The sequence below is a fragment of the Camelus dromedarius genome, chromosome 31 (genome assembly GCF_036321535.1).
Source record: "Camelus dromedarius isolate mCamDro1 chromosome 31, mCamDro1.pat, whole genome shotgun sequence".
Taxonomy (NCBI): domain Eukaryota; kingdom Metazoa; phylum Chordata; class Mammalia; order Artiodactyla; family Camelidae; genus Camelus; species Camelus dromedarius.
Window position 1 is genome coordinate 17,476,228 of NC_087466.1, and position 27,181 is coordinate 17,503,408.

Sequence of the window (27,181 nt, forward strand, 5' to 3'; positions counted from 1 at the left end):
TCTCCCCGGCTCCTTCCCAGGGAAGTGGAGAGAGACCCTGCTAATCTTTCACCAGGGAGCCCTGCTCTTCACTCGGGCAACAAAGGTGACACTTGGCCTCTAACTGCAGCTGTGTTGCTGGGAACATCTCTGACTTCTTCAGTGTCACTGTGGCCACACAATGAAACGACTCACCAGACAGAGCACCCCATGCCTTTCCTGTATGTGTTCATAATAAACAGGACCCACAAAACTGCCTGGCTGCCTGTGTACAGCAGGGACACGGGCTGAGGTTTCCCCGCACACCCCAGAAACCAAGAGGCAAGATATTTACGAACTGGGCCAGAGAGAGACTCACCCATCCTCAAATAAGAAACTCCTCTTTCCTCTGGCATGTCTCAGAACACCCTATGTGATTCTTAGTTTAAAGGCGAGGGTTTTTGGTGTCTGTCCTTTTTTCAGGGCTTGTCTTGTAAGCTTAAGCTGTGCTGCTGATTGTAACCTCATTGCAAAATGCTCATGCGTTTGCTTGCAAAATCACTGCAAACCAACGACCTGAAAATCCGGCTCGCCAAGGTCAAGGCATGTGCAAGGTCAAACTGGAGACTTTCCTCTCTCCGCTGCATTCTGTCCATCAAACCGGGGGCTGCACCAACTTTGCTATCTTCTTCTCTGCCAAGTTGAATCAGCCATTGATATCTGTAAGTTCGACTCTATGGGTATTGCCAGCGTCTGTCCCTTCCTTCTGATGCCAACACTGCCCACTGGTTCAGACCCATAAGGCTTCACTGGGGCAACCGTGGACCCTCTCACTGACCCCTCTTCACTGGTTCCCAGACCTCCACCAGAGTCACTAATCTCAGACACAGGCCTCACCTTGTTACTCCCTGACCCCTCCCAGGGCCTCCTCCTGCTTCCTGGGGGACCCAAATGACTCCCATGGCATTTGTACTCCCGTCCCCTCTCCCCAGGCCTTCCTTCACACACTGAAGATGGACAGACAATCTGCTGCTATTTTCATCTTTCTAATCAACTAAACGTACGAGGAAATGATGTCAAAGTTCCTCTTTCCGTCGGAGAAAAGGGAAGATTGGAGTCAGAGAGAAGTTTCTGCAGCAGGTACAGAAGAGTGTTGACAAGGCCCAGGTCTTGTCATCAAGTGGCTTACTGGCTGTGTGTCCTGGGCAAGTCATCCTACCCCTGTGATCCTGCTGGTGGCTGTCATGCTACTAATTAATCTCATCCTGGGAGGCTCGGGTCCGATGCTCGGCGCCATCTCTCATCACCGTGGGAAACTGCTTTCATTGGCACCACCATTCTTGGAGGTGGTTACTTCAAATTCTATGTCCTCAATACCCCTTCCACTGGGGCATCCATGTGCCCAGGACCGCACCTGAAATTTGATTCTGTCTGCAATGAGCTGCCAGACGGTCCTCCAGCAGGACCCGGGGGCCAACCTGTGCCCTTCCAGACCACACTATCCTGCCACCGTCCACACCAGAGGAACTGCGTTTCTGTGTGGAACTCATACTCCAGTAACTGTCCCAGTACATATGGTGTGTACTTGGGTCTATTATCAGCTAATGTGTAAATAATATTCTGTTCTAAATACAAAAGTGCTATTAGATACCAGAGGGGGACTGATGGGCGCTTTAAGACCCCTTTAATCACATATTAACATGCCGCGAAACAGGCTGTGGAGCCCATGTGCCAACCGCCCTGCGACAGAGGCGCTTTCTCCTTTTAAACAAAGAACGAAGTGGAGGAAGGGAGCAAACCCTCGTCCTCAGGTCTGGTCAAGCAGCCAGGCCAACAGCTGGGGCTGGAGGACTACCCCTGAGCGGATCCAAAGTCTTTGAGTTAGACGGATGTGGCCAAACCTGCGCCTTACTTTTCAGGGATGTGATGGGAGTGCGGGTGGATTAGCAATCTAGGGGGCTGCAGTCACAAAGAACCACCAGTTTCTGTGCTGGTGGTACTTTCAGCTCCCAATCTAGGTATCCACAGGGCCAGGCTCCCTCCTGAAAGCTCCAGGGGAGATCCCTCCTCGCATCTCCCAGCCTCCGGTTGTTGGCAGTCCTTGGCGTTGCCTTGCTTGAAGCTGCATCGCTCCACTCTCTGCCTCAGTCATCACAGGGGCCCCTCCCTGTGTGTCTGTCTTTTCGCATGGCCAGTGAGGATACCAGTCATTAGATTAAGGGCCCATTCTAATCCAGTTTGATCTCATCATAAGTAAGTACACCTGCAAAGACCTTATATCCAAAAAAAGGTCAGATTCTGAGGTTTTGGGTGGATGTGAACTTTTGGGGGACACTATTCAGCCCAGTACAGGGGCGAGGGTTGTGGCGGTGGGGCAAAGAGGCTCAGATAAGGAGCTTTGACTCTGAGGGATTGCAACGTGGAGCTCCTGTCATTTTGTGCTCCCTTCCCCCATTGAACATTCCAGAAAAGTTCAACCACCTGACCCAAATTCCTCCCACCGATCCATCGTGTCAAATTAGCAACTTAGTTTCTTATTAGCCACTTCCCATCGAATCACATTAATATTTGTTTTCCCTAATACAATGCAAGAGTCTTCTCAGATTAGCAACTTTCTCATCACATTAGTGGAAACAACTACTAATACAATACAATCCGAATATGGCAGTCTGATGGAGAATTACTAACACGATCCGACTCTCCTCTACCTTGGTGCGGGAATGCTGGTCTGTTGTTGAGCAAATCGGGAACACGCAGAGACAATTAGCCCCGGTGAGCAGAGCCAGGCGGGCCACCCTCAACAGACTGGATGAGGTCTGGGTGTGGAGGGTGCCCCCACCTTGGAAGGAACCAACTTAAGGGGTCTCTCCTGTTTCTAAACACTCCCTGCCCCTGTAAGGAACATTCCAGCTTTTGTCCTAAACATCCAAGCAGCCCTGAGATCCGCAGGGAAAGGGGGACAAGGCGGACAGAGGAGTCTATTATACCTTCTGCGACCCTGTTCTCTGCAGCGCTAACCTTACTGGTGTGGTCACACAAGGCCGGCTGGACGTGTGGGCACAGCAGAGCTATAGCCATGTGAGCGGCTAGCAGATTGGGCTGCTGTGCTGACAAAGCCACACGGCGGGGGTGGAGTTCGGGGTCACACTGAGCTGGTGACAGGCCTCACAAAGTGGTTTGAAGAAAAACCCCACTCAAGTCAGCTCAGGCTCTAGATGGACCTGGGTTCAAATCTATCACCACTGTGTACTAGCTGGGTGATCTCTGGCATGCAACTTAGTCTCTCTGTGTCTCAGTTTCTGTAAAATGGGGAAAAATACAGGGCATATCTACGGATTTGTTGTGAGGAGTAAATGAGACAGGAACAGAAAAACTTCAAAGACTGCACAGCACTTGGCACACAGTAAATCTTCCTTAAGATATAGTGATGGTGATGAATGCAAATCCCAAAGTGTGTCAAGTTCACCCACACATTCTGAGTGAGCTCTGGGCTAACACTGTGAACAAATTAAAAGTTGAGTATGATACAGTCTCTCCTGTATCATCTCCCTGGGAGACAAGGTGCAGAGCCAGGGGTCAGGGGTCATATCATAAGAGGTCTTCAAGTCAAACTGAGGAGTCTGACCTTTATCTTGAGGGAAATTGGGAGTTGTGGAAGCAAAAGTCCCCAAGTTTTAGGAGAGCTGAGGAAATGGAGGCCTGTGGGGATAAAAGACATTGCTTCTCTGGCTGCCAAACCACCTGTCATCTTACTGGCTCCTTACGTCCTGGCAGAAGGAAAGACTGAGGGACAGCAAGAGACGGAGACAGAGGCAGGGAGGACAGCGAGGAAGCTGAGTGTGGGCTTCCAGTGACAGCACTCCCTTTGTTGCTCTCTCCGCCAGCCTGCCTGAGAGACTGGCAGAGCCCCCAGCCCATTCTAAACTATCCCAGGCAAGGTTGCTGAATAATTCCCACCACCTCCAAACGGCACTCCACGTGGCAGCCAAGAGCCTGCTGCCAAGAGGCAAGTGGCCAAGATTCCCTTCCAACAGAGACATCCCCTTGCCAATCAGAATGAGGCCGGCACACGTCCCGGAAAAATCGGACTGTTGCTGTCCATCAGGCAGATGATGCCGTCAGGACTTTGCGACCCTACCTGCTGCCCACCCCTCATCCCCAAAGTCTCCTGGCAAAGGATAAAGTCCACACCCCAAGGACCCAAATACCTGCCCCCTCCACAGATCCACCTGATGAGAGCACAGTCTCTGGGGTCAAAGTGCACGGGTTCAAAGCCCAGCCCCTCCATTGAACAGCCGTGCAGAGCTGGGGCGAGTCACTTAACCTCTTTGAGCCCCATCTGCATTCACATAATAGGGTTCATAACTGTTTCTACTAACATTCATCTCTGTCTCAAGGTTTTATTAATCCTCGAAGCGATTACAGACTGACTCCTAACCGTCAACACAGTGGAGTTTGCCCGAACACATGTGGCTCCTTCACAGTCACTTTCTGTGATTGTCTCTGGCTTATTCTAACTCCTGTTTAGCAAACACCTAGTTTTTGGCCTGGGATGGTGCTGGCAACATGGAAGGACACTGTCTCTGCCTCAGGAAGCTGATGGACTCCTTCATTCGGTAGGAAAATGCCTACCGCGTCTGGGAGCTCCATTTCCGGGTAGGAATGACAGCGGACACTTAGGCAGTACTTACTGTGTGCTAAGGACTGTTCTAAGTGCTTTATAAATATTAACCCTTTTAACCCACCCTGTGCTGTAGGTTCCGTGATTAACTTCATTTTACGGAGGAGAGGACTAAAGTTTATGGAATTAAGTCACCTACCTGCTCTAGGTTCTACAACCTTGAAAAGGAAAGAGAAACTATTTAAACCCCCACACGAAAGAAGATGTGGCATCTGGTCATATGTTGGACACTAAGGGATGCTCTTGAGTAATATCATGGACTTGACCCTTAGGAGGCAGAAGGGAGCAGATATAAGTAGGCAAGTGGCTATAACTGGCTGGAGCAGAGGGGCATGAACAGGTAGAAAGCTTCAGCACTCTTGGTTGTAAGCAACAGAATCCCAACTCAAAGTGCCTTAAGCATAAAGGGGAAACTGTTCCTCCTATATATAAACAGTGTTGAGGTAGCTCAGGCATGGCTGGATCCAGCAGCTCAAAGAAATCAGGGCTTGATTTCTTTTTCTTGGTTCTGCCTCCCTCTGAGCTGTCTTCTTTCTCTCCCACCATGGCTGGCTCCCTCAGTCATGTGGAAAAGTGGCTGCTGGCAGCCCCAGAGTCACATCCCTACTTCGTGTTCATATATAAGTCACCAGGAAGTTTTAATGGAACATACCCACATCCATTCATGTACATACTGTCCAATGGCAGGGCTGAATAGTTGCAACAGAGACCGTGTGGCCCATAAAGCATAAAATTTTCACTATCTGGCCATTTCCAGAAAACCCCGTTTTAGACAGCAGTTAACAGCATAACACTTAGCTAACAGACACTGAGCATGTACTGTATGCCAGATATAGTTCTAGGCTTATCTGCCTCTTTCAACAACCCTATGAGGTGGGGAAACTGAGGTGTGAAGAAGTTAAGAGCAGTCAAGCTCCAGGTCAGATAGCTAGGAAGCAGCAGAGCTGGGACTCGAATTCAGCGGCCTGACCCCAAATCCCACACTCCTAACAGCTCTGCTAATCAAACAAAGGTCTTCTGGATGCTTCAGTAGGTAGATTTCTAAATCGAGGTGTGATTTTACCAACTACAGCTTCAAGAAACACACACACACACACACACACACACACACACACACACACACACACACACACACTTGCTGAAGCAAGCAGTGAATCCCACATGGAGCTTCCTCTTATTCAACACTGTCCTGCTGATGCTCTGATGGACAGAGTTGCCCCAATAAACCATCTGTGTCTCCCAGTGGACAGGGAGGCCCCACACAAGCTGGCTGAGGCTTCTCATCCCTGCAGTGGAGGCTTTAATGCCACTGGTGTCTAACAGAAGCTCCAGCCCCTGACCACTGGGGGCTCCAGGAATAAACCCACTTCTCTCATAACAGGCTCTCACCAGGTCTGGCCACAGACTTCCAAGGAGCCCATGAATCGCTGGTGTTTCCTGTGGATTTAATTTGTAAAACCTTGCCTAGGAAGCTGCTGGGGCAGCCCTAAAGGTCAAGTCCCATCTCCAGCCCTCAGCGGGTCATTAGAACACATTGAGGAAGGAGATAGAGACTTTTACTACCAGCAGAGGGAGGCAGGGGCTGGTGGCCAGGAGCATTTCCTACACTTGAAAGAGGGTTCAGGGCTTCCCACAGGCTTGGGTTCAAATCCTGATGCTGTGACCCTGAGCAAAGCATTTCCTCACTGGGCCTCAATTTTCTCCTCTGTAAAATGGGTGCAATGGCAACATTCCCCACTGAAAGATAGTTGCAACTTTAAGAGATTACCTATAGTGAGCACTCAGCATTGAATGTGAAAGCTGAGAACAGACTTTGCAGTCAGACCAGACGCGGTTCCAGACCCAGTCTACACCATACTGTTGTGCAACAACTACTCTGCTGAACCTCAGTTTCAGCAACAGATCCTTATTTTCTGAGATGAGTATGACATGAACCAGCCTCTGGAAAGGCAGTCTTAGTCCCCAGGGAGCTGACCCAGTGTTCTAGGGCCTCGATGCTGGGGGAGCCAGCCCTGTAAACACCCCAGCTCCATGCAGCTCCCTGTTGCTGTGGTTTGGGGCTGGGTCCCCAGAGGGGTATCTGTCTACTGGGTTTCCTGCATTAGTGCCCATGGGGCTGTGCTAACTGACGGGGGGCCTTCACTGCTCTGGCGCAGGGCCTCAGAGCCAGGGAAACGCTGTCTGCCCAGTCTGTGGACGTTGTTGTGTCCTCCAAGGGTCTCACTCGGCTCTCACCTCCAGACCACAGGATTCCAGTATCACACCCACTGCAGACCTGACATCCCCTCTGGGAGGCCACAGGCATCTCAGATTTCCCATGGCTGAGAGGGAACCCTGGGCTCCTGCCTGGTCCCCACTCTTTCCCCCAGCGTCATCCCATCTTAGGAAACAGCACCAAATCCAGCCAGATGCTCAGGCCAGGAGCCGGGGAGGCATCTCTATTCACTCCATTCCACCACATTAAACCATCCACCAGTGGGTCCCATCAGCTCCACTTCTAGGGAAGCCCAAGCCGTTCTCTGCCACCACCCAGCCTCCTCCGGGCTACCCACTTATCCCCATAACACTGTTTTGCAGGGGATCCTGACAATGCTGTCAGATTGCATCGTTCCTCTGCGTACCTCTCCATCAGCTCCCTGAGCACTGGGCCAAAATCCCATGCCTTTTCATTTGGGCAAGAAAACCTGCAGAACTGGATGCCGTCCTGCTCTCCACCTGCATCTCACAACACCTCCATCCTCTGGTTACAGAAGCTCTCAGACCCTAGAGCAACCCCTTCTGACACACGCCATGTGTGCAGGCACAGGTACCCACAGAGATAAAGAAGCACACATTTCGACACACAGATAAAAACACAGGCATCCAGACACATTTCACAGACGCACCCAGACAAGCATACACTCATACACAAGCAGATGTCAACACACACCTCACACCCAGACATACACCCATCTTCCTATGGCTGACTCCTCATCCTCCGGGGTCCACTTTACAATCCTTCCCTTTGCTGCCCAACCATGGCGCACTGTTGATTTTCTTTGTAGGACCACAATTTATGATTCCTTTATTTGTTTAAATGCTCTGCGGCTGTTCCCTCAGCCCCCTCCTAGACTGTCCATGCCAGGAGGTCTGGGAAACTTTTCTTTTCTGCAAAGCTGTATTCTCAGCTCCTAGCAAACAGTAGGCACTCAATAAGTATTGAAAAAGGGAAGGAATAATTCCCTTCCTTTTCCTGTTTTAAAAAGCGGGCTGCACGTGCATGTTTGCCTATGGGTTAAACTATCCTGGCAAAACAAATAAATGTGGAATAGTCACAAAGGGGCTGAAAGTTCCGGAGGCCAGCTGCTCACCCTATACTCATCTTCAATGCTGTTCTTTAAAAAAAATATATATATATGTATATTGCTTATAGAATAACACATATTTGAAAATTAGTATTTTTAAGTGGGCTACCCGAGCTGTTCTCCAAGCCGGTCCAGCATCCTGGCCGGAGATGCCAGGCTGGGCTCCCAGCCTCCCTGGGTGGGGTTGAGGGGTGAGGGGTCTGAACACCAGCTGGCTCAAGAGCCAGGGCTCCGCAGAGCCCTCCCCAGGCCCGAGGGGAAGGGGCCTGGGTGGAAGTCTCACGTGGGCCTCCTTTCCCACGCCCTCTGTCTTCATGGCCAGCCCATCTGTCAATGTAGGTAATTAAGTTTGTCCAGGGCTGGATGTCCCTAAAGCCACGCAGTTGGTTGTGAGAACTGAGGGGACAAGGGCAGAGATTTCGGCTCATAGTTTGACTCTTTGCAGGAATGGAAGCTGAGCAGATGGGCCTATAATCCCAAAGTATGCCGTCACATTTTTTTTTTAAATAGAAAGTTATGTATTACACATACAGCCCTGTTCAACATCATAATCCGGCAAAATTTCCCCTAACCTGAAAGATTTTAAAAATTTTGTAGTAAGAGTCGCAGGCCCTCCAGACCATAGTCTTGCTGCATCCTCATATGTGGGCTTTTCTAAGCAGCTCTGCCCTCCTCAAGTCTGGTTCCCTTCCCAGCTCTGGGCTGTCTTTCCACCCTGCTCAATCACATGATGATGTCCTTTCTCCAAGTGTCTGATCTTAGAGAAGACAGGGGTTTACAGAAGAAAAAAAACCACAACAAAAAACCCAAAGGCAATTCCAGTTGCCCCACCTCCCACTCCCACCCCTGCCAGGTCCTTCCTATTTGTAGGGTGGGAAGAGGGGATTGTCTCTGATCCTCTGTTTTCACCTGATGTAACTGAAAGCTGTTTTTCTATTAACCTGTTCCATTGATGGCTGTCCACTCTGCTTCTTCTTTGAAACTTCCTGACTGTGCATCTCCATGGAATTATGTTGGTCCTCTGCAAGTATCTATAGAGATTGGGTCTAATTTTGGCCTTCTGAGGGTCCCATCTGCCTTACTGATCCCTGGACAATCTCAGGTGGAGACAAGGTGGCATCTCACAGCCCCTCCTCCTCAATGTCTCCAAGAACAGCCAGTGAATATTCTCTTTCAAATGCACCTCCTGGAGTACCTGGAGCTGTTGCTAAAACCACAGATCCCTGAGCAAGCCTTCATCCTCCCCAACTCCCTCCTATCAGCCTAAAATGACTTACAAGGCAGAGATGGCAAAATATACCATGAATGTGGCAAATGCCACTTCCCTAGCCTGTGGCAGACATTACTAATGGAATGCCCACTCCTACCTTGCAATCCAACCCACCAATGAATTTGATCAGTTAGACTTCAACAGCAGAGCTCAAATCAATTCTTACCCACCAGCCATCCTTCACCATTCCTTGCTCAGACACTTGTAGTATCTTTGAACTTGATCTTCTAGTTTCTCCTCCTGTTTCCTTTCCCAGGGTGATTTTTTTTTTTAAGCTTCAATTTTTTAAAACATAAACCAGATTCTAGTACTTCCCTACTCAAAATCCTCCAAAGGCTTCCCAGTGCAATTAGAACAGGATGCCAACTGTATCTATCCTGTGCTCAAGCATAAGCTGGCCTTGTTGGTATCTACAGTCAGCCTCTCCCGACTAGAACGTGAATTCCTTTAGGGGAGGGAGTTTGGCTGTCCGGTTCAAGGCAGTGGCTCTAGTGCCTGGCACATCAAATGTCTGTAGACTGAATGAGACTCTCTTTTGCTGATACAGAGTGTGGTTTAAGACTCCTTCTCAATGTAGTGCTTCAAGAAGCCACCACTGAATTCTCAGAGTTGGCTCTCAAGATACAACCTGCTTTCAAAGCTCATCTGGGTGGGTCTACCCAACTTCAATTATTTGGGAATGAGACAGCAAATAAATAAATCACTTTAGCCCTCCAGACCAGCTGGACTTCCTTTCATTATATGTAGAAAATATTTTAGTCCTTTACTCTCATTAACTAAAAATGTTTAGGTGAGGCAGGGCCTTGGGCCCGACAGGGCTCCTCACGGGGTCCCTGAGCATTGGGCGTCCAGTGGCAGGAACCTTGGGGAGTCTGTGAAGGACTTCATTCATGTTTGGACCAGTGCATCAATGAGGCTGTCACTGCAGAGAAAGACGCTTAGGAAAGTCAAACCACGTACTGCCATTTCCTTGATATATCACTTTTCACAACTGGCCAAGTCATCATGATGGCTGGAAACAGGTTCTAGAAAATCTAAACTTCTGGAAAGCCCAGGGGTCCCAGTACTAGAGGAATCATTGGGAAATAGAGGGAAAATATTTAGAAACAGGGTGCCCAGATTGGGGTGAGCTCTGGGGTCGATGACTGGTTTCTCTGTGCAGGGACATTTTAGAGCAAAAGGTGAACATTTCTGGTGCTCCCACCGGGCTTCCTGGGGAACAGGGATGCTGGCAGGAGGAAAAGAGGATGAAGGGAGAGGAGAGTAATTAGTGCTATTAATTACATCTCAACCACAGCCCACGTTCCTGCCCCGGGATTAAAGAAACATTCATTTGGAACGACTATTAAGGTCTTAAATTCAATGCTTCACAAATCAGGGCGATGGAATGAAAATTCTTTCTCTGTAGGGACCAGGAGGCAGAGAGCAGAGAATTATCTATCCAGGTTGCCGCAGCCCAGCTGGAAAAGCCAGAGCCTGTGAGCCTGGGTGGAAGACTGTTCACTTGTTATTGCTATTGGTTGAGTTTTTTGTTTGTATTTTTTTTCTTTTAAAGCTGCTTCAGGCAGGGACGTGTTCCAAATGTATAATCTAATGTGCTATAAAAGTCACTAATGTGATTATACTTTTATATCATATTAGAGAAAATGAATACTAATTCAATACCACACGCTAATTCGGTAGAACCCCAAATTGCTGAGAGGCTGCAAAACATTTACTGCCCTGAACTTTCTGACTGGTGCCTGAGTGAGTGCACTGATGTTTCCAGAAGTTAGGCAAATTGGGAGGTCAGAGATGTTGGGTCTGCTGGAGTCTGCCATCTTCCCTGTGGTGTACAGATGCTAGAGTGGTTCCCTGGGAACATACATCCTGGCACCTCAGGAGGGACTTCTCAATACTCACAAGAACTTTCCAAATTACAAGGAATGCAAATCCATCTGTATTTTTAAACTGTGATGTTCGACAGCACTGGCAGATGAGGTGTAGGCTGCCTCTAAATCAAGTCAAGGTTAAGAACAGTTTCTTAGAAGGAAGACTACTAAGAACTGTGGCCTACGAAGTTATATTAAGGGCCAGTGTTTACTGAGCATTTACTATGAGACAAGCACTGTGAAATCTCCTTTCATTCATTCATTTTACCTTTAAGATGACCCTCTGGGGTAGGAACTTTTTTATACCCATTTGACAGATGAGGAAAATGGAGGCTCAGGGAGGTACAGTGACTTGTCTAAGGTTACACAGCCAGTGAGGAGCAGAGCTGGCAGGCCAGGCCAGGCTCTCTGGCTCCAGAGCTGCATTCTTAATCATTCAACTTAATTGCTGCTAGGTGAGAAAGCTGGGCCCACTGACTAGACAATTACCTATATTATCTCATGTTAATCTCAAGGCAACTTGGGGGTTAGATTTGTTACTATTCCCATTGTACAGCTAAACAAACCGAGGTTCAGAGAAGTGACATAACTTGCTCAATGTTACTTACATACAACATACAAAGTGACAGAGCCAGGACTCACAGCCAGGGCTCGTAAACACTGTACTATACAACCTCCCAAGTCCTCAAAACCAGTCACAATCCTCAAAGGAAGGTCCCCTGTCTCTTCCCCTGCCCAAATCACTGGTCAAACTAGCCCCTCTCACATCAGCCTCTCTGTATTTCTCTGGAGACTCTTCTCCCACTTCTGACCTGGGAGTCCATGGAGAGGCAGTTTGGATCAGCTTCTGGAGCAACTCTCATTCTGGGGTACCTCTCTTGCAGGTTCCCTGCTTCCCTGTTCCCTCCACACCTCCATCTCATGGGTACAATGTCCTGTTTTATTATCAAGCATCACCGAATCTCCCCACCCTGGCCAGCCACATCCAGAAATGCAGGGCCAGAATTACGATGCGTCGGCTTGCCTTCATAAATAATATTTTGCAATTTCCTCGTCCAGGGGCATGGATAAATTCTTCTTCTGCGTCAAGGTTATGATGATCAAAAAGGTGGCCTGGCTGGCCTTCCTCGAGAGTCGAGATAAAAAGGAGGCTCTGATTACATCAAGGCGCCAGGCTGAGGGGGGAGCCCCGGGGTCCCAGGCTTCTGTTTTGTGGCTGCGTGACAATCAGATATCTGAAAATGCATGAACTCTGATTTTAAGGTCCTGCTGGAGAAGGAATTGACGTGACAAGCAGGTCTGACTTCACATCATTCATGGGGGTTGACAGAAGGAGCCTTCTGATGAGAGTGCATTTAGCACAGTTTTCTTGTTCCCTGCACCGAGCGCGCCCACTCACCCAGCCAAAATCACACATATGCACGTGCGCACACACACAGGCACAGATACTATACACTCTCTCCGCCCCAGGTGTTACAGGCTGCACTGTGTCCCCCGCAATTCATATATATTCATATAACCCCCACGACCTCAGAATGTGACCTTATTTGGAGACTGGATCTTTATGGAGGCGATCAAGTTAAAATGAGGTCATTAGGCTGGGGCCTAATCCAGTATGACGGGTGTCCTTATAAACGGGCTATCTGGACAGAGACACGCAGAGAAGGAGAATACTTTGTGAACATGAAGACGACCTCCTCGCCAAGGAGAGAGGCCTGAGTAGAAACCAACCCTACCAAGACCTTGATCTCGAACTGGTACCGTCCGGAACTGCGAAGAAAATAAATTTCTGTTGTTTAAGCTGCCTAGACTGTGGAACTTGGTTATGGCAGCCTGTGAACGCACTGAGACAGACTTTTTAAAAACCTGGAACCAAGGTATCAAGTGGATCCTACTGGACTGCAGCCACCAATAGTTTCTGAGGCTGAAGTGTGTCTTAATGTCACACTAACATCTTAATTACACATCTGCTTATGGTCTGTCTGCTGCCACCGGACTAGAAACTCCATGAGGGCAGCAAATCTGTCCACCACTCTATCCCCAGAAGCTAAAATCGTGCCTGGCTCATAATATATTTGCTGAATGAGTAAGTGAATAAATAAATGAATGCCGGAAAGAATGAGTTTTGCTTTCATATGCCACAGTTTGGAAGTGTGGCAGCCAGAGATGCCTCTTGAAATAGACTATAGTGGCCTACCCCAGCAAGTTTGTCCCTGCACCTTGGGTTGCTTCGTGGCAGCAAAGAAGGAAAAGAAAAAGAGGAATCTCTGCCCCAGTTCTAACCGCCCCTCCACCACCACTGATTTTTAAGTGCTCACTAAATATCCATTGAATGACTGACAAATGGCAACAGAAAGCCCAATTCTTGATAACCACTTAGGCACGTTCAGTGAGATGGCCAGACAGTCCATTAGCACTGGATAGTGGGAGCAGGCCTGGCCAGCCTCCTGCAGCTTCTCAGCCAGCCCAGAGATCTCCCGCCCTCCCAGGGGAGGCCAATAGCACCAGATCCCTCTCTAGCTGAATGGCAACACTGAGAGCTGGTGACAGACACAGTCCACCCCTCCCCACACATGCTCATGACAGCCCCCCAGACTCAGCAAGATGGCACCAAGCTACAGCCTTCTGCCCCCACCCTCGCCACCTGCATCCAGTAGGCGCCCAATTCTCACTGCCCTCCCAAATCCGGACAAAACTGCGAATTCTCCCTGTCAGTGCTGTATATCACTTTGAGATATATACCATATTAGCAGAAAGAACTGAATTATATTGCATTCATGATGCAATTAAACACTTCACTAGGAATCAATGTAAAACTGATGAGGCCTGAAAGTAGTGCATATGGCTTAGAACATTATAAAACATTACCTTCACTCAAATCCTTTTCAGTAGCAATTTAAATCTTCTTACAGTTACTGCTGCCAATGGTAAACCATCTACTGATTCATAACAGTGCATGGTAACGAATGAATTTTTTTAAAAATTTATTCAACTACTAAATTACCCATGAATCCGGAATAGCTGACAGGAGTAATCTGAATTATTATTAGCTCTGCAAGTATTCTGCATTAGCCAATTTAAAACCACGGTTCTCAGGCAGGAACCAGTTAGTACAGCCAGAGTGTTAAATGACTGTAATAGTTCTTCATTTTACTGCTGCTTACATTTAAAGGTCAAGAGATAAAAATTACATATGACTCCAAACATAGGAAGGGTGTTTATCTTTTTCTATGAATCGGGTCAGTTGTAAACTTTAAAAAACATTTGAGAGGCAACTGTACAAACTCCAAGGCCTTGGGGGTATTTAGAATTCAGAAGGCTGGGGGGGGGGGCTGTTTCTTCCCCCTCCTCCATCACTGCAAAGAAAGATGACAAGGCCCCTCTTCCTTGTGGTTCTGAAACTTGCTCCCCCAAATAATCTGGTCCCTATCTTTCCTCTCTGACCTTCACATGCCCCCAAGCTCTTCCCAGGGCTTGGGCAGCTCTGGAAGGATCTCGATGCCACAGAGGAGGAAGTCACAGGAGTGGGAGCTCCCTCCCCACCAAGGGGGCATTTGAGCCAGCCCTCTGCTTCCCACCTGCGGCAGCAGCAAGACTGAGTCTTCCAGGCGCCTGCTCCCTCCTCTGAACTGCCTTCCTGTTCAGGCCCACCGTCTGCTGGGTTTTTCCTCTCCAAAAGCCCAAGGGAAAAACCAAAGCGAGAGAAATGAATAAAAAAGCAGCCTTCTTCATGAGGCCAATGTTATCAATGCATGATTGAACAAGGACCATAAAACACCAGCCTCCTTTCTTTGCATGGCTCTGGCAAGATGGGCACATGGGTTTTGAGCTCTGTAGAAGGAAGAGCCAGGCAGTTCAAGGCATGATTCTTCTTTTTACATTTCCTTTCTTTGGTGGAAGAGTTTTTTTCTTTAACCACAAAGTTAATATATGCTCATTATAAAAAATTCAAATGACAGAGAAGCATACAAAGAAAAAAGTTTGACAGCCCCGTCTTTCCACTATGTATTCAGCTATCAAACAAATAATGACTAAGCACCTACTGTGTGCGAGGGCACTGGTGCCACAGCTAGGAACAAAAACACTGGAAACCTCTGGGGTCTATCCTTCCCTACGTGTCAACTAACATGTACATTCACAGGTCGAATTTTTCTCAAAAATGGGATCCTTTTCTACCGCTTGTTTTATTCACCCAACAAAGTGTCCTGAACATCTTGGTACAATTCTACCGTGTGTATGGACCATGTACCTACCTAGACCTGCATAGACTTTTTTTGCTAAATTGAACCATTCTTATAAATGAACATTATTCAAGACACAAGTGAAGGGTGTGCCCTGTCTTATGCCAAATGGATGTTCAAACTGGATGTTCAACCTGTCTGGGCATTTTAAGGGTGAGGCGGTGTGAAGGGTGAAGGCGCTCCTGTGGAAAAATCTTCTCCAAAGGCAAAGAAAGTATTTGTGCCTCCCTTTCCCTCCAATGATCTTTTGTGCACAAGTTGATTTCCATGCATTGATATGGCTTTAAAAGGGGAGCGCTCACAAGCTCACAAGCAGCAGGAGCAGCAACACCTGCTACCTGCAGGCTGGCAAGTCTGCCTTGGTGAGTCTGACAACTGCCCGACATCCTCTGTGCCACCAGGAGGCCCCTAGTTACACCAGAGGGTCTAACTGAGGGTGACTTGCCTCTTGGGGGCCATCTGGTAACCAGAGACACCTTTGGTCATCTCATTAGGGGGAGGGTATGTACTTTTGGCGCCTAATGGAGACTGTGCTACAATGCACAGGATGCCTCCCCCAACTCCCTTATCCCCCCACGACAAAGAACTGTCCAGCTCAAAACGTCAACAGTGTCAAGTTCGACCTTTAATCAAAGTCTGGGGCATATGGTTAAGAGACTGGGTTTCAGACAGACCTGTGTTCAAGGCCCAGTTCAGTCATTTGCAAGCTGTGTGACCTTGGACAAATGACTTAACCTCTCTGAACCTAAGTACTGCTAGTGTCCTTATGACTTATTAACAGTGTCTCCCTAGGGCTCTTGGGAGGCCCTATCTTACATGAGATAATTTGTGCCCAGTATGAAGCGCAGCATCACATAGTACTATCAGCATTATTAACAGAAATAGTAGCAGCAGAAGAATGAAAGCAGTATCTTTTTTTACTGTGGTAAAATATACACAATATAAAATTTACCATTTTAACCAGGTTTAAGTGTACAGTTTGGTGGCATTAAGTACTTTCATACTGTTGTGCAACCATCACAACCATCCATCTCCAAATCCTCTTCATCATGCAAAACTGAAACTTAGTATCTATTAAACACTAACTCCCAGCCCCTGGCAACCACCATTCTACTTTGTCTCTGAATCCGACTCCTCTAGGTGCCAATCACATAGTAGGCTACAGTGGAATTAAACAGTATTTGCCCTTCTGTGAATGGCTTATTTCACTTACCATAATGTCCTCAAGGTTCATCCATGTTGCAGCATGTGACAGGACCTCCCTGTTGAAGGCTAAATAACAAATTCCATTGTATGGAGACACCAGTTTTGTTAATCCAGTCATTCACTGATGGGTACTTGGGGGTCTGACTGTGAGACAAAGCTCTGACCGTCATGCTAGGCCACCACATTGCACGGGACTTGGTACTGCCCCTCTCTGACTCTGCTGACTTCCATAATATGGGATAGTAAGAGAATCTACCTGTGGCCACCGCAAACCATTCCAACACCCTTCCCTTACCATCTGCATTCGTTTGCTAGAGCTGCCATAACAAAGTACCACAGCCCGGGCAGCTTGAACAAGAGAAATTATTTTCTCACAGTTCTGGAGGCTGGAAGTTGCATACTGAGGTGCTAGCATAGTTTGTTTCTTCTGAGGCCTTTCTCCTTGGCTTGTAAATGGCCATCTTTCTGGTGTCTTCATATGGTCTTCTTTCTGTACACGTATGTCTTTGTCCTAATCTCCTCTGGCCACACTGAATTAGGGCTCACCCCAACGATCTTATTTTAACTTAATTACCTTTAAAGGTAAAAATAATTACCTGTCTCCAAATACAGTCACATTCAAAAGTTCTGTGGGTTAGGACTCCAACATGCATTTTGAGAGGGCATTATTCAACCCACAACACCGTCTTCTACCAAAGGCTGGGAAGCTACAGAGTCTGATTTCCCCGCCTCCCTTGTAGTTACAAGTGGCCTGTGAGAATTCTGGACAACGTTATAAAGATTAGATATCCTTGAGGAGGGCTTTGCTTTCTAAATTAAAAAGTAAAACCCTCACTGGAAGTAAACGCTTAACTTCTGCCTCCCGACCTTCCCTTCTTATTCCTTCCTGGCCCACAGACATGAGACCTGGAGGAACAGCCACCTTGCAGCTATGAAGATGAAAGCCAAGATGTCAGAATGGAAAGACAGAAGGGCCGCCTACCTGTGAGCTTTGTTATGGGAGAAAAACAAACCTCAAGATGTCCTTCAGTAGACGAGTGGATAAACAAACTCTGGTACATCCAGACTATGGAATATTACTCAGCACTAAAGAGAAATGAGCTATGAAGCCATGAGAAAACATGGAGGAAACTTAAATGCATTACTAAGTGAAAGAAGCCAATCTGACAAGGTTACGTACTATATGATTCCAACTATCTGACATTCTAGAAAAGGCAAATCTCCAAAGGCAGTAAAAAGGTCAGTGGTTACCAGAGATTGGAAGGTGGGGAGGGATGAAGAGCATAGGGGATTTTTAGGACAGCAAAAGGGCTCTGTATGAAACTATAATGGTAGATACATATGCGTCATTATACACTTGTCCAAACCCACAGAAAGCACAACACTGAGAGTGAACTGTAATGGAAACTGGACTTTGGGGGATGATGTGTCAGTGGAGGTTCATCAGCTGTAACTAATGCACCACTCCGGTGCAGGGGGCTGATGTGGAAGGATGGGCACCTGTGGGGTCAGAGGGCATATGGGAACTCTCTGCACTTTCTGTTCAACTTTGCTGCTCTAAAAAGAAAGTCTATTTAAAGACAAATAAGTAAACCTAATGAGTTTAAGGTTCCATTGGCTGAGTTTCCAGTTACTTGCAGCTGAGTGCATTCCTTGTAGGAGCAGAACCTCAGAGGGCACTGGGGTCACAAGGGTGGAGGGGGTCTGGACAGAGTAAAGGGAGCCCACATGGAAGCCAGCAAACACTGTATAACATCACACACAGATCCTGCACAGGCCCTTCTGCCCTCAAGCCCTGAAAATCTGGGGGAACGTGGATGACCTAGTCAAAAAGATACAGGTTTATGGCTCACAAGATCTCTTGGGAGAGCTGGAACTCAAACTCAAGGTCAAGAGGCACAATTAAAGACGGAGGCCAAGCTGCCCCAGGGCCTTCCTCCCGACATCATCCTTCCCCAAGATCCCAACAGAAGACTCTGCCCTGCTTATCCCAAGGGCACAGAAACCGCCCACAGGGAAAAGTTGTGACCAGACAGCCCAGTACCCACTTTACCCAGAGACAAGAGCAAGAGCTGCTTCCATGGCCTATGCAGCATTGCCCCCGCCCCTGCCAACAGGCTGTTGAATCAAGATCTTTGGACAGGCCCCAGAACTGTCTCCCAAATGTTGCCTTCAACAACTCCACTCTGCAAAATGGGATTTAAGCACAGCTCAACCCAAGGGGTGATGGTAAGTTAGGGCATTCATTCATTCATCAACTTTAAGCATTCAGGGGTTTCAAGTTGGACGATGGGACTCCACAGATGAACTAGGTAGGAGTATGACCTAAAGGCGTTCTCAGCAAAGCACAAGACAGGGAGGTGCACACTGTCCCTGTTATGTGTGCTGGCCTTCTGCGGAGTGAAGTTCAAGGATGGTTCAAGAAAGGGTGGGGTGGACGTCTGGGGGTCCTGAAATGTTGAGACAGGGCAAATGAGGCAGCTTAGTTAAGCCTCTCATGCCCAGCAGGGAACCAGTAAGTCAGTAATTCACTGAGTACTTATTAAGCACGTTCTCTATTCTGAATACCATTCTGGGCATAATCAGGGTGGCAGTGGGAAGACATTAAGGACCTCTTGATCTACCAGGGAGGAATCACAAGGCAGCATGGGCACTAGCAGTGGTGCATCCACCGTGAGTGACACAGGCCTGAGAGGTGTGAGAGTTCAGAGAAGGCAGGGCCGGTCAGGGAAGAGTTCTCAGAGGCAGTGGCCATGCTACAGCAGAGCCATGAATGCTAAGTCAATTTGGACAAAGACTCCGGCAGGGACACCAAGCAGGCACCAAGGAAATGCAAAGAGGTTTTGAGCAATGACTAGTCATCCCCAGCCCACATGGTTGAAATCTCTAAGAAGGGGAATCACAGGAGACGCTAATGAAGAGGGAAATTGAGTCCGAAGAGTATCAAAGAATACATCTGTACACACATCCCACGCTATACATGCCAGGAAGGCAGGTGCCGGACAGCTGCTTAGCACGCGCACCGCACAGTGATGGAGAAGGCGCCGGGCACCAAGGCCTCCGGAATAAGTGGGCTCCAACTTGGAAAGGAGGCATTGTCTCTTTAAGTGAGCATAACACTGTATCATCCTTTCTCTTCCTATTTTGGGTTTTATTAGCAAAGCAGTACAATGTTTATACTAGTGGGTATTACATTTGCCAGAACAATTACAGTATGACAAATGGTACATCAATGTAATCCATCAACCTCGCCAAGACAGGAATCCTTTACTCGGGACTGCCATTAATTCTGCGCTCCCGTCTCTGGGGTCCCGGGTCCGCGTCGCCATGACAACTTGGACGACACCTGGTGTGAACGCTCAGGCTCCATGAAGGATAGGCACCTCCCCGGTGCACTGGAATTTAACCTCCAACATCCGCATATTAGTCTACTCAGAGCAAGAAATTAGGATTTGAGGCTAGAAAAACCCAGGACGCTTGGCGGAAGAGGTGTTTTTTCTCCTTTCTCCTGGTGCAGTGCCTTGGAAATGGGGAGGGATATACACCTATGGGCCGTGTGGCCTGCCTGTCACAGGTTGTTGGATACCAGTTCCAAAGCCAGGAGCAAGTTCAGGCAGGGATGTGCCAAGTCTAAGTAGCAATGGCAGCTTTTAAGGACAGCAGATGGGGACTCGGGGCATAAGGTACAAAGACATTGAGGATCTACAGAGAGGGGAAAAGGGGCAGTCATTTTTTATTTATACAGAAAGCCTCGGAGATGCCAAAAAAGCAAACACCTCTCTAGGCACACAGAGGAAAGATGAGCTGGTGCACACCTGACCCTCGGGGTGGTCAACTCGAGCCCCAAATGGCTGACATATAATTTCTTGACTCTGGGCTCCCTCTCCCTCCCCCAGCTGCAGCTTCTCAGAGCTGCTAAATCCCGATGGTTACACACAAGACCGCATCAGCTGCAAATTCACCAGGAGTTTCAGGATTCCTTGATTCATCCCAACCAGCAAATTACAAGCCGGGAGCAGCTTTATAAAATATGAAACGGCTGCTGTCAGTTTCTCCATCAGTTCTACATATTTTGCCGTTAACAAAAGGAACCGATAACCACTTCTCATAAGGAAAAACAAGAATAAAATCAAAGGCCCCTTAATGGAGACAATCTCCAAAGTGCAACAACACAAGCCCATTTCTTTCTTTCTTTTTTTTTTCCTCTTTCCCTGACAAATCAATCTGGCCATGGTCCAAGGATACAGGCAGACAGACGGAGCTACCTCACCTGTTTTATTAAGCCATTACCAGAATCATTTTATTCCCATTTATAATGTTCAATACATGGTCTGAAGACTTTTCTAATATAGTAATTAGATGGAACACTAGATAAATGGATTAAATTGGGACGATATTTTATGCCATTGTACTTTGCTTTACAATATTCTGCCTGATTTCTGAGATACCAAAGTGTGAGCGTGTGTATAGATACATAAATGTATCCCTTTTATTTTGGATGGGAAGGCTGTACTTTGCATGTAGCTAATCTCAGCATGAGCCTTCCCATGGAAATCTGATGGAAGTGTGTGAATCCATGATAGAACTCCCCAGGAGATCCATCCCACATTCCACCCCCCCGACCCCCAAGCAAAGGCTGCCCAAGTATCCTCACTGTTGTCATGGTCACTGCAGCCAACGCTCACTGGGTGCTTGCTAGGTACCAGGCATGGAGCTGAGACCTTGGAATTCATCAGGAGGTCACATAGCTTGGGGGCTGAAGAGCACAGGCTTTGAAATTGCCCAGAGTTGGTTTTAAGTCCCAGCTCTCCTACCTGCTTGCTGTGTGACCTGGGGAAAGTAACTTTACCTCTCCAAGCCTCAGTTTTCCCTACCTGTAACATGGGGATAATTTTGGTACCCATCTCATGGGGCTGCTCTTAAGACATTTAGATGATGCTTTGTATGGAGCCAGACAAAGAGTAAGTGCTCAACAAATGTCACTTTTTATTATCATCTTGTTTAGCCCCAAGGAGATGATATTGTGCCTTTTATAGATGGGGAAACTGAGGCCTGGAGAAGGGAAACACTTAACCCAGGTTACCAAATAGTTAGCAGGCATGGGTATCTGTGTCCAGGGACTGCTCACCTAACAACCACAAAAGACTGTCTCCTTTGAAGGGAGAAGAAGGGACACCTCTACTAAGAATAGTGTGTGTGTGGAGGAGGTGTTGAACTAAACCCCCGAGCCCCTAATTTGTACCTAAGATATGGACTTAAATTATACTCTTAGTTCTAAGGATCAAAGAAATCTAGGCTTGGTGATCAAAAAAGATCTCCCTTCATGTACCGTCTCCTCTCATTCTGTGAGATGACAAAAAATGAAACCGGAGAAATGAGTCCTGCAGGAGTCACCCACTCACTTCTCAGGCAACATCCCCACCTGGGGAAACTGAGCCACTGAAAAGTCAAACCTGAAACATCATATGGAGATAAGATGCTACTTTACAGAGCGGAACACTGATGCTCAGAGAGCTGGTGGAACCCGTCCGAGGTCGCACAGCGTTTGAGGGCACATTAGGGACCTCTGCAGCACTGAAGCCCTAACAGGGTGTAACAAAGGCTACAGATCCTCCCAATTTCAATTATGCAAAAAAACAAAAAACACCCAGCCCTGCCCTCTTTGTTCCCCTACCTTCAGACCACCTCAGCCTGCCTGTGCTGGGGCTATATTTAGCTGTGGCATTTTTTTTCCAGTTTTGTGTGTAAATGGAGACCATCTACTGGATGAAAGCTATTAATATAAAAGAGGAGGATGCACCCAGCCACGAAGCTGGAAGCTGATTGCTTCTGAAGACCTGTCTTCGCCATGGCCAGGAAAATAAAATTAATCTCCCTACACATTTTTCTACATCAAGAGGGGGTTCTTGATTTGACAGGTGGTACTGTAAGTCATTAAAAAGAAGAAAAATCTCGATAAAACTCCAAAAATCTCTTCGCTGCCAACTCAATCTATGGTACTGATGGAAAAGTGAGACTTGTCTCCATGTCAGTTGTCCGCCATCAACAGACTCCTGGACCAGCTGCTCTTGCTCCTCTGCCAGGAAATCAGGCCCCTGTGTAGCCCCCTACATGGGCTCTTGGGAAGTTGTTAAATGGGCCTCCAGCTCACCCCAACTCTTCTGCTGCTTTTGCAAAGCACAGTCGACACAGAACATCTCGACACTGGAAACATTTCCATAAGGAGCAAGGTGAGGGATGCAGAGCTGAACCAGCATAGAGATGAAAAAGAACAGACAGGTTACTGGATATGCCAAAGACTGATATGTACTCTGGGCCAGGCCCCATGACCACCTCGTTGCTTCCCTCACTCCATTCATATCCCCATTTTACAGATAAGAAAATGGAGGCTCAGGGAGGTTAGCTGACTTACCCAAGGTCACCCTGTTAGTTCAGGGCGGAGTCGGGATTTGAACCCAGGTCTGTCTGATTTTAACATCTAAGACACGTAAGAATGGACAACCCTTCGGCAGAGTGAAGGTGGGGCCACACCTCTGACACAACAGGCAGCATCTTCGGGGGAAATTGTTCTTTTGAAATCTTATCCTATTTGAAATGACCTTAGGAAGCTCAGCCCTGTGGAAGGAATGGATGCGTCTGTGCAATGCATATAAACATCTCTTTGTTCATCCACTTTGTATAAGAGAATTTCTTATATTAGCCTTTTTTTTTTTTTTTTTGCCACAAAAGAAAAGCCTCCCAAGGAAGGAGAAGCAATTGGCTGGGTCTGAGATGAGGTGGGGAAATGGATCAGATAAAGCAAGGCATTGTCACTGCCTCAGAAGAGCACCCTCAGAGGATCCAGGAGGTTTCGCCCCAGTGCAGAACTAGAAAAGCACCACCTCAGTAGCCACGCTCTCAACTGCCAGTATTTCTGAACATAAAAGCCCATTTCTTGAACCAGCTATCCTGGGGCTCCTTTCCTGGATCACTGGGTCTCCCAGGGAGGGAAATTTCACAACTGCCCAGAGACCCACTACACAGACTGCTCCTTCTGGAGTCTGACTGTGGTGTTTCTTGCTGTAGCCAGACCTCATTTCCTTACAGAAATATCTGTGGTGATGACAATGCTACTCAATCTAGCCCACTATATAGATCCTTTGACTCCCAGTGGCAGGAAGGACTGTTGCAACTTTTTAGGTGAGCAAACTAAGGACCAGAGATGGGGAGTGACTTGTCCAGAGTCACACAGAAAGTGAGGGTTGCACTGTTCTCCACATGAGCACTGACCCCTTCACCTCCAGGGCCCCAAGAGGTGGAAGGAGATTCTAGCACCTCAGGGTGGGTCCAGCCCCAACTCAGGCCCCTCTAAACACTTCCTCATGCAGCAGTTCAACAAGTGTTAGTCATTTGTATCATCATCTTGTTTGCCAAGGAGATGGCATCATGCTCATTTTACAGATGGGGAAACTGAGGCTTGGGGAAGGGAACGACTTAACCAAGGTTATCGAACAAACAAGTGGCAGGCACAGGTGTCCACGCCCAGAGCCTGTTCACTTAACCACATCTCCTTTAAAGAGCAGGAGAGATACCTGTACCAAGAAGGTGTCTAAAACTCTAAATACCATTCTAAAATATAAACCATAGCACTCCCTGCTCAAAACCCATCCATGGCCCCTACTGCACTCGAAATAAAGTCTGGCTAGCCCCCTCACCATGGTCTCATGGACCTGCCCACCTCCCTGTCCTGCTGAGCCCTGTCCTGACTCGGTGCTCCAGCCCCACAGCCTATCCATGGGTATCTCACCCTATGCTCTGCCCATGCAGTTTTCTTGGCCACAAATGCCACTTGCTATTCTTCCCTCACTGGTCCTGCATGTCCACTCTCTATAGTCTGTCCCAGGCCAGGGAGGCAGAAAATGCCCCCAGCACACACCCTTCTTCTTTCTGCTCCCCTAACTCTCTCCTTTCTTCTCTCACAAAGCACACTGTGACCACTCAGATCAGCAGGATCATTTCTGCCTCTGAGAGAGCCTCCAGCTGACAAAAAGGTATGTCACATCCACGATCTTCCCTGTTTCATCCCCATGTCATCCTCTCCTTCCCCTTCCCTGAGGGTCCTGTGATTCAGGAAGGCTGACAACCTGCTGGAGGTAACACAGCATCAAAAATGGGACTTGAGTCCAGGCTGGGTTCTGCCTTGGGTCTGATGCTCTACAAGCACCTGAGATAGGGACTTTTGTGCTGGAGACTCACGGAGGGAAGGTGCTCAGGAGGAGGCCAGAAGGAGTGAGGGAAGCGGGCAGGAGCAGGGGCAGAAGCTGAGCAGAGGTAGGCTCAGCTCATCCCTGGGGAAGCTCTGGCCGGTGAATGGCACCACAGAGAGGTCCTGCCTTGAGGGAAGGGGGCCAGGCTGTTGGTCCCCTCAACAGTCAGCCAAAGGCTGTGGGTTGCCCCCCAGAGCGTGGTGGGACAGAACATCTCTGGGCAGACAGTTCCTTGAGGCTGAGACTCCTTGGAAAAAAGGGTCAGTGGGAGCTGCTATCAGCCAACTCACAACAGCTGGCAGTGCTGACTGGTAAAGGGATCTGGGGATGCCACCACCAACATCCCTCATAGATCCATGACCTCCTTCTTCCTGGAATTCAGCAGAGATGGCTGGCAGGGTTGGAGATTCTTTGCCTAACCCAAAGCCAAATGGTATCACTTAACCTCCTCGGAGGGAGACCCTGGGGTGCTGTGGAGAAACCGGAGTTCAGGAAGGTTAAGCAGTCTGACGGAGGCCACACAGCATTTCATCCCATTTACCACGGAGCCCTGACGCTCTGTAATAATGAAGAACTGACAGGCAGCCTCTCTGATGTTCTTGCCCCTCCCTTCCCCCTCCCCTACCGGTACCCTCTTCCCCACCCCCACGTGGCTGCCCCTCCTCTTGCCGGCTCCCCAGCGCCCGGGTGCTGGATGGGAACAGTGACACCTTGTCAAACAGGATTTTGATAAATGCAAATCTCTCTTAATTTGAATTTAATTATCAATGAAGTGAGCGACTCCCAGATCGCTTCTCCCCATCAGAAACTGGCAGATACATCTGTGCGCAGAGCGAGACTGGCATCTGCTGGTCCTCATGTCAAGCCCCTCCTGCCTGGCCATGGCTGCTGCTCAGGGGGAAGAAGGGAGGGAGTGGGACACAGGAGTCCCAACAGCTGGAGCCCCAACCTCTGCAGATTTCTACAGTTCACAACTGAGCCTTTCACAGGGCACCCAGAGAGGTTCTAGATAACTTGCCAAGGCCCCACAGCAGGGCTGGACCCAGGTTACCTGACTGTATTTTGGCCAAACCTGAGTTTTCTGAGTTGATTCTGGGGTTTCTGGGATTGGCTCACTAATCCAGTTAGATTTAAGGATGCTAATGACTCTACTTCCAATAGTAAAGAGTCCTGATAGTCCATGGTATGAAATGTTCACAGGGATAAGCAAAATGCCAGCCAACACTGGATACTCCCAATTAACCACTTACAAGAAGCAAGGATCTGAGTGTGTATATGATGCTTTCAAATAGTTTTGGCAAACTGATACAATGAGATCAGCTGGTTACTCCTAATGTCGCTGGACAAAGTGGGGAAATATAAGGATGAGTTCAGGAAGTTGAATTCTCAGCTCAAGCGCCACGTAAGTGATCTGAAAGCTTTTATGTGTGCCCTGAAGGACACCCTTATCACCTGTAGCAGCAGGGCTGAGACCGCTGAAAATCAAACCCGGAATCCCATCTTGCAAGTGGCTGAATTACAATCCAAGTTGAACTGCCAGCCTGCGTATCTACCGTTAAAGTTAGGGCATTGATTAGGAAAGAAGGAGATCCTGAAAGTCAGAATAGGGATGTAGGGGAAGAGACTGGTGATGTTTGGGACACTGAACCCCTAGATTCTGCGGCGGCTTCTTTGTCAATGACAGAGGCCTCCTGACCCACAATAGGAGTGGCTTCTCTGTCCTGTCTGAGGGGATCAACCCTACACTTGGAAGAAACTACAACGGCCTCCTCCGAGGCAGCTGCCATTCCAGACAAAGTGGATTCTCCCCAGGACCTACCCCTGCCGCCCCTCTTTGCTTCTAGATCTATAACTAGATTCAAGTCCCAGCAGGCCCTTAACGGTGAGGTACAAAGTATGACCCATGAGGAGGTGTGCTACCCTCCAAAAGAACTACTTGAGCTTTCGAACTTATACAGACTGAAATCTTGGGAATATATGTAGGAATGGATATTAGGAATGTGGGATAATGGTGGAAGAAACATAAAGCTGGATCAGGTAGAAGTTGATACGGGCTCACCAACCAGACATTCTGCACTTCATGTTGCAGCTCAGGGAGTCAGGTAAATCTCTAACAGTCTGGCTGGCTGGTTGGCTGAAATACAGACGAGAAAGTAGCCCGCCGTGAGCAAGTTGGAAGTACTGGACCTGTCCTGATTTACTGGAGAGGAAGGGATTCAGAGGCTGAGGGAGGCTGGAATGTTAAGACTGGATTTGTCATTTAAGACCTACTTACGCACACTGAGGGGATGGGGGGGGGTGTCTAGAAGACAAACCTTTCACAACTGTGAGAAACAAATTTGCAAGGGGAGCCCTGGCAGTCTT